This window comes from Corvus brachyrhynchos, unplaced genomic scaffold (assembly GCF_000691975.1).
Source record: "Corvus brachyrhynchos isolate BGI_N302 unplaced genomic scaffold, ASM69197v1 scaffold65, whole genome shotgun sequence".
In the NCBI taxonomy this organism is placed as follows: Eukaryota; Metazoa; Chordata; class Aves; order Passeriformes; family Corvidae; genus Corvus; species Corvus brachyrhynchos.
In genome coordinates this window covers 1,387,035-1,393,871 of record NW_008238365.1, presented here as the reverse complement: position 1 = coordinate 1,393,871, position 6,837 = coordinate 1,387,035, and the positions used below count along the sequence as shown (strand labels likewise).

The following is a 6,837-nucleotide window of genomic DNA, read 5'->3' as shown; positions in this document are numbered from 1 at the left end:
GCTTCCACTTGGGATGTGTTCTGCATTCACAGAGCCATCACAGCATCCTGCTGATTAAAAAGTTACATACCAGTTCCTTAGATAATGTAAAATTAAATTTTCCTACTGCAATCAGCCAGTGCATTGTGCCTGCAGCACTCTGAAAGTGCTGGTCTTGAATATTTCATGTTCAGAATATCGGAGAGTTTTGAGCTTTACAATATAAGAAAATGTCTCAAATGATCACCTACTATGAACATGTGTGGTGATTGATGCAAAAATTGTCACTAATCCTTGCAAATTTCACTTGCTGAAAAAGCAAAGTATCTTTTGCTTTACAAACATTTTAGTTTATATGTGATTTCTTGTTCAAGTTGCAGAAGTTTTTCCATTATTTTGGAATTATCTGTTCACCCTGGTTTGTCCTTCTGACCACATTAAATAACACAGAGTGGAATTCCCTCCCTGATGTAAGACCTGTCCACCTCAAATGTCACACTGAAGATTATTTGATTCTTTACTATCTGAGTCCAGCTTTGCCCATGTGTGACTGCCTGAGGGGACAGTGTTTGAAACCCAGGACGGGGTGGGTGCAGAGCGGCTGCAAGTGCCAGTCTGGGTACAAAGCAGGGCAAAACAGCTGCTCTCACTCCACCAAAACCATCAAAACACTCAACTCAGCATCACATCCCCACAAGACATTTGGAAATACCTCTGACACAGAGAATCAGGGAATGCTTTGGGTTGGAGGGGACCTTAAAGCCCATCCAGTTTCATCCTTCCATTATCCCAGGTTGCTCCAAGCCCTGTCCAGCCTGGCCTTGGACACTGCCAGGGATGGGGCAGCCCCAGCTGCTCTGGGCACCCTGTGCCAGGGCCTCCCCGTCCTCACAGGGAATTTCTTGTAACTCATTCCCCCTTGTTCTGTCACGCCAGCTCCTGATGAACTGATCCAACACTAACAATTCCCAAAATCAGCTGTAAAGAGTTAACCCACAGCCTGCTATGAAACACTTACCTTTCACCTTCTTCCTAAGAAAGAATTCATCCTAAAAGCCAGTGTCCCACCCTCTGTTACACATTGCCTTGCAGTTTATCCCGAATAGCTGACAGTTAATCCCAGGAATCTCCCCATGCAGCAGAGTCTCCCCAGCCTCCTTGTGTGAGCACCGAGGGCTCTCAGGGACGATGTGTTCCAGTGTGAAAAAAGGACCCTGGGCTGCAGGATGCTGTGGGTCAGCAAACACAAACCACTCACCTCCCCGCTGATGCTCCGGGGCTTCCCATCCCTCCGGCTCTCAGGGCAGTTCGTGCAGCTGCGGATGGCGCCTGCTTCCCTCTCCTCTCATGGCACTTCTGGTTTCATCTGGGTTTGTTGAACCATTCTGGTTTATTCCCCTGGGTTGGAAATCCACAGTGTGAATCCTTCCTCTGCTTCCTTGCTCTCTGTCACATTCTTTTGGAGAATGTGTGTCGGGTTTTGTTTCCTTCCTCACTTGTCCTCTGGGTGTTGTGTTCTGCTGCCTGCTCGTGCCACATCTACAACCACCCAAACCCTCCAGCTCGCTGAAATAATCCTCCCAGTCCCTCTCATGTCTCCATGTACCTGCACTGTTTGAGGCAAGAGACGTTCAGATTCTCCTCCAGATTTCTCTGGGGACATGGAAAAAGATGGGGAGGAAAAAAGCTAGGAGGCAGATGTGGGAAGATCTGGATGTACCTGGCTGTGCGCAGGTCTAAGGGCAAGCTCAGAAATCTGCTGTCTGTGCCTACAGCTCCATGAGCAGCACAAACCTCACCTGTGCCCCTGAATTCCTCTGTACACGGTCAGCTAATGTCAGGGGAGCCAGGGTGATTTTCTCTCTGCAAGTGGAAGGGAAATGGCTTAAGGTTACACAAGTAACCTTCAGTGACACAATCCCTGTGGTCAGGAAGGACCCCGCTTAGAGGCTGTGGTCGCTGCTGTACCTGTTCTCATCCATTCCTCCTCCAGTAGCCACTTCCCCCCTCGGCCGGGCAGCAGCTGTCCGGGGCTGGGTTGTACTGGTGCTGCTGAAAAGCCGGGTGACACCAGGGACAGTATCACCGTGTCAGTGGGGAGAAGACGCGAGTTCGCTCCAAATCCCAAAGGAATTGGCCACATTATGCTTGGATATAGATCATACAAGCTGTAGGGGGGAGCCTTGGAAGCAAAGGAAAGACGTGATCCTTAGCCCTTGGATGCACCTTAGGATCCCTAAGGATGCACCTTACCCCGCTCTGCGTCCCACAGAGCCACCCCACAGCCCCATCCCAGCACCAGTAACCCGATTCTCCAGCTGGGAACTCAACTCTCCCTCCTGCTGGGATTCCAGTTGCCTCATTCGGTGGAATCACGAGCGGTTACTCGCCGTGCTCTCCAAATCCTGCTCTGCCTCCTTCCTCAGGGCTTTCCCCGCAGCCGCCGGAGCTCGGCGATGCTCGGGTGCCCTCTCCAGGGAGATCCGCGGCACTCGCGGGGACAGCGGCGGGGGAAGCTGGAGAAAGAGGCAGAACTGGGAACTCAGCGCTTCCTTCTGCCCCCCGGCCGGGAAAAGGGGGTTCCCTAATTCTTCCATTCGGGAAATGAGAAATTTTCCTTTGCAGGAAGAGGTACGAGAGTGTAAAGAGCAGGTGAGGAGCAGAAAGATACTTTATATTGGTCCCGAGTTCCAAAAGCAGCACCCAGCCCCAAATTATTCCCTGCTCTGACACAGCTTCACATCCAGCAGCACCCTGTGAAATATGGACCCAAGTTTCCTCTGTCTGCAGGGAGAATTGTTGTGTCACAGGAATGGGTGTTATAGGAAAGAAATATTATTTCTTTCTTTATTGCAGCATAGTTAGAAGCTTTTAATTTGACTCTGATTTATAGCAAAAAATTGTCCTGCCAGCCTAAAGGAAAACAATTACAGCTGATTCCTGTAATGTAAAGGTTTTTTGTTCAGCTTGGATTTTTCCCCCTGGCATCAGCTGCAGTCCATCCAGTTGGGAAATAACGCTGCTTTGGGAACACCCCCATACCCAGGGCCAAAGAAATGCTGTGCAGGCAGTGCGGAAAGGGATTGTGAGCCTGGTGTTGCTCAGCGGTGGTGTCTGTGTCTCCAGAGGAGAGTGAAGAGCCCTGGGGCTGTGTTGGGACACAGAGCATGTGATGGGACACTCAGACACCCTGCAGCAAGGGTGTCTGTGCTCTGTGGGAGGACAGGGACTTACTTCTCTTTCTCTGACTGTTGTGTTTGCTGGGGCTGAATTTGAAAACTGGGTGGTGCAGACGGAGCTGAGGGTGGGGGCACTGCTCACCTTGATAAGGTGTGACTCAGAGAGCCACGGTGAGTGACTCTGCTGCACTCCTAGAGAAAATGCTCAGAAAAGAACCCCAGATTTACTGCCGTGTCTAGCACAGCGCCTGTGAGCAAACAGGGCTTGTCCAAGCAGTTCTCCTGTGCCCTGACCTGCTGCAGAAACACCTCTGCTGCTCTTGTGGAGGGAGGAGGGTTCCGGTGGAAATGTTTTCCCTGTTGATAGGATGTGAACCAGGCATATGGATTTAAATGGGCTGAAGGTTCCTGCAGGGTTCTGTGACTCAGTTTGAACGGGGAGCTGTTGAGGCAGAAAACAGGGTGTGACTCGGGAGTCGTGCCTGGATGTGTTTGTTTTCCAGAGCAGGGCTTCAGCACAAGCCCTTTAAACCCCCCCAGGTCCTCGGGCTCAGGGTTTGGATAACTGATCTTTTGGTGTCCGGGCTGGTTTCACTCCTGGTGCTGTTTTCTGGGTGCTGTGCACACCTGCACACACAAATGCAGTGGTGGATGTGATCTCACGCTCACGAGCACTCCTTGGCTCCAGCAGTGCAGGGGAGGGAACTCGTGTTCTGGAGCTGAGGTAACTCAGGTACTGGTGGACACCAGCTTAAATCATGTCTACAGCTATATCAATATACTTATAAGGAGATTTAAGCAATTAAAGTGCGTAGTTTTATTGCATTGTTTGGGTTCTTGAGCCTCTTCTCTACCCTGCAGAGGCTCAAATGTCTACTTAGTTCCTGTAGCTCACTGCTGTGAATTTCCTGAGCTTTATTTGATGAACACGGATCCTCTGCCAGGCAGAATAAAGGATATTCTAAACATTACCGTAAACTCAGTGCTTTCATGCAGATTTTAAAGAAAACAAAAGCTTACACGTTTCTCTCATGAGGAAACTTAGATTAACAATCTGGTTAATGTTTGGCTCGGGTGGAAACGTCCAACGAGTTTCAAGTGTGTCATGGGGCTCTTGGAGCCACAAAAAGTAAACATCTTGGGTTTACTGAAAGTCACCCGGTGCCGGAACTCGTCACTGCGAAATAAAACTGGGGCAATGGTTCACTATTGATTTAACAAATGAGTCATCCGTGCTGCTGACTTCCTGCAGCATCCACGGTGAGCTGCTCCACTGAAACACTCCAGCAGGAGTACGTGTGTGGTGAGATCCATCTCAGCCACAGCTGGAAGCATCTTAATTTGGGGCTAATGAAGCTCTGGAGGCTTTGTCTTCACTGGGACTTGCTGGTTGTGGCAGTGCCAGCACAGATGGAGCTGCTTCCCTGGGCTCGATTAACATTTGCTGTGAGAGGGAGTGGAGGTGCTGAGTGAAATATAAGGGTGGCTGGGGAAAACCTTGAGTGGCTGTCACCGTGGCAGCAGAAGCGTAGTGGGGAGCTGAGGAGGATTTGGGTAATGCAGCTCCCTGGGAACATGAGGAAAGTCGGGATTTACTGCAGTCATCTTTGGACTGCCTGGAGGAAGTGGAATAAGCCAGACAGAGCAGACACTTGCACAATAGAAAAGCCCTGTCCATGCTGTGTACAGGTTATGAGAGGGTGTGGTGGAGCTGAGGTCACCGAGTCTGTGGCACCGTGTGGCACAGCAGGGTTGGGTTTGGAAGCACTGTCCTGTTCCAGCAGCGTTTGGGCTCTGCCTCTGGAACTGGGTCTGTAGCACCAAGAGGGCTGCAGGACATGAAGGGTGGGTGCAACACGATCCTGGAGGCAGCTAAAATATCCCAGTGTGCCCACGAGTAACTGAGGTCGATGTAGTGTCTGTCACAGGCTTAGGAGCCATAAATCTTACGCTGAGACCTTTGAAAACAAAGAGGGTTTAAAAATCATGATTTGAAGGAGTGAAGTAGCTCCTCTTGAAGGAATCTCGGATGGTGGTGATAAAGGATTGAGACAGAATCTCAGGATTCAGTCAGTGCCGTGTCTTCAGGACATGGCGGGAACTCGAGTGCTTCTGTCTGTGTTGGGGTTACCACGCCTCTGGGAACATCTCCTTTTCTTACCCTGCAGGAGAGGAAAGCAGCCCAGGGTTTTAACAGCTGAAGGGTGAAACACTGAGAACTTTGCAAGCTGGACTTTGCTGTGTATTTGTCCTTTTGATTTCAAAAATACCCGTCGTGTTCCTGCTCGGCCTCCAAATGACTCATCTTGTTTCAGTGGAACAGTTCCTGCACAAATACAGGACTGGCTTATCACTGACATTTCCTGCTCCTCCAGGCTAAATGTGTCAGCCTGACCCCAAAACCAGCTCTGAAAGACAAGAGGTTTTTTTTTTTTTTTTTTTAATTATCTCAAAGATAGTGAGGAAAAACAGCCAGACCTTGTGTCATCCTTGATCTGAATTGAAAAGTACACGCTGTTTTGCTCCCCAGACAAGAGAGCACATTTGCAGCCTGCAAAATGCTATTTCTTAATCCCACGGACATGTCCTGGCTTGAAAACATCCACACACTGGGGTGAGATTGTGTTTTAGCAGAAATAAACACACTAGAGATAGAAACAAAGCAAAAATCTGCTGATGTGCATTATAGGAGAGTTGTTTATTAATTTGTGGAATCTCAAGGCTTACAGCCGATACTGCTGTCTTCCATCTAAAGACAAAAAGCTGCTATAAGGACCTCAACCATAACATTGTGCCAAGAAATCCAAAGCAAAGGGAGGAAAACAAATTAATTTCAGCTTGCTTTGTGCAAACATACAATAAAGAATAGGAACAAAGGTCTGGGCTCGGGTATGTCAACACATCTTGTGTATTGAAACATATGCTGGCTTTTTTTAATAACTGCATGATGAATACAAACTTCTTTTTCGAGTCTTTACCTTGTCCTGGGATGGGTCACAGCCCTGTAACACCACACCAGGATTTTTTTTTGTGTAATTTTTCCTTTCTGTAGCTAAAAATACAGGGCAACTCAATGAACCCAGGGTCTGTACCTCAAAATAAAAACTCTGAATGTTCATGTGTTGTTTTTAAGTACTGCCCTGACTTGGTGGGGTTGGAACTGAACTCGTTCCTTTCCATTTTCTTTGAAACTTCCTTTTTTTGGCCTTTAATGTGGTGTACAAGGCTCGACAGGCCCCTTAATACACTCTCACATGTGCAAATTTCTTATGTATACCTAATTTTCATTCATCCTACGCATGGTAAAGGCCAAATCTTGTGGGTTTTTTCTTCAAAATAATCCTTTGAGGCAAAATAAGAGAATTTGAATATAAACACAAACCACAGGCACTGCCACAGGCTCTGCATACCCACAGTGTTGGTTTAAACCTGGGGAAATACAGGTTTAAACCAAACAAGCTTTTCCCTGTATTTTGACCTGAAACATCCCTCTACGTTATTTTTAATACTTTAAATTTAAACATTAAATTGTTTAACTAAATGCAGGCGTGGGGAATGGGCTCAACAAACCCAAGACCCTCCGTTTGACATCAGAACGCTGCGGGGATCTCTGGGGGGCTGGATTTTACTCTTTGTTCGCTGAATCCCCTCTCTCGACGCCCCTAGCACAGCCAGGTGT

At 48.3% G+C, this 6,837-nt stretch overlaps 1 protein-coding gene and 1 long non-coding RNA gene across 6 annotated transcripts in view; one reads left to right on the top strand and one right to left on the bottom strand.

The window, feature by feature from the left end:
* LOC108447139 overlaps positions 1-223 on the top strand; it is a 5,916-nt gene extending 5,693 nt beyond the window's left edge. Inside the window, exon 2 of the long non-coding RNA XR_001862539.1 lies at positions 1-223. This exon is cut by the window's left edge and continues 1,703 nt beyond it. This is a non-coding gene — a long non-coding RNA (uncharacterized LOC108447139).
* The window catches only part of CNR2 (cannabinoid receptor 2), a 7,306-nt gene extending 4,800 nt beyond the window's left edge, over positions 1-2,506 (bottom strand). For 2 of the 5 annotated variants that reach the window (XM_017736284.1, XM_008635064.2), the window contains exon 1: positions 1,238-2,506. The gene's annotated coding sequence lies outside the window, so the exon portion shown is untranslated. The remainder of the gene's footprint in view (positions 1-1,237) is intronic. The other 3 variants (XM_017736286.1, XM_017736283.1, XM_017736285.1) reach the window with 3 other exon arrangements.
* Positions 2,507-6,837: the final 4,331 nt, after the last annotated feature.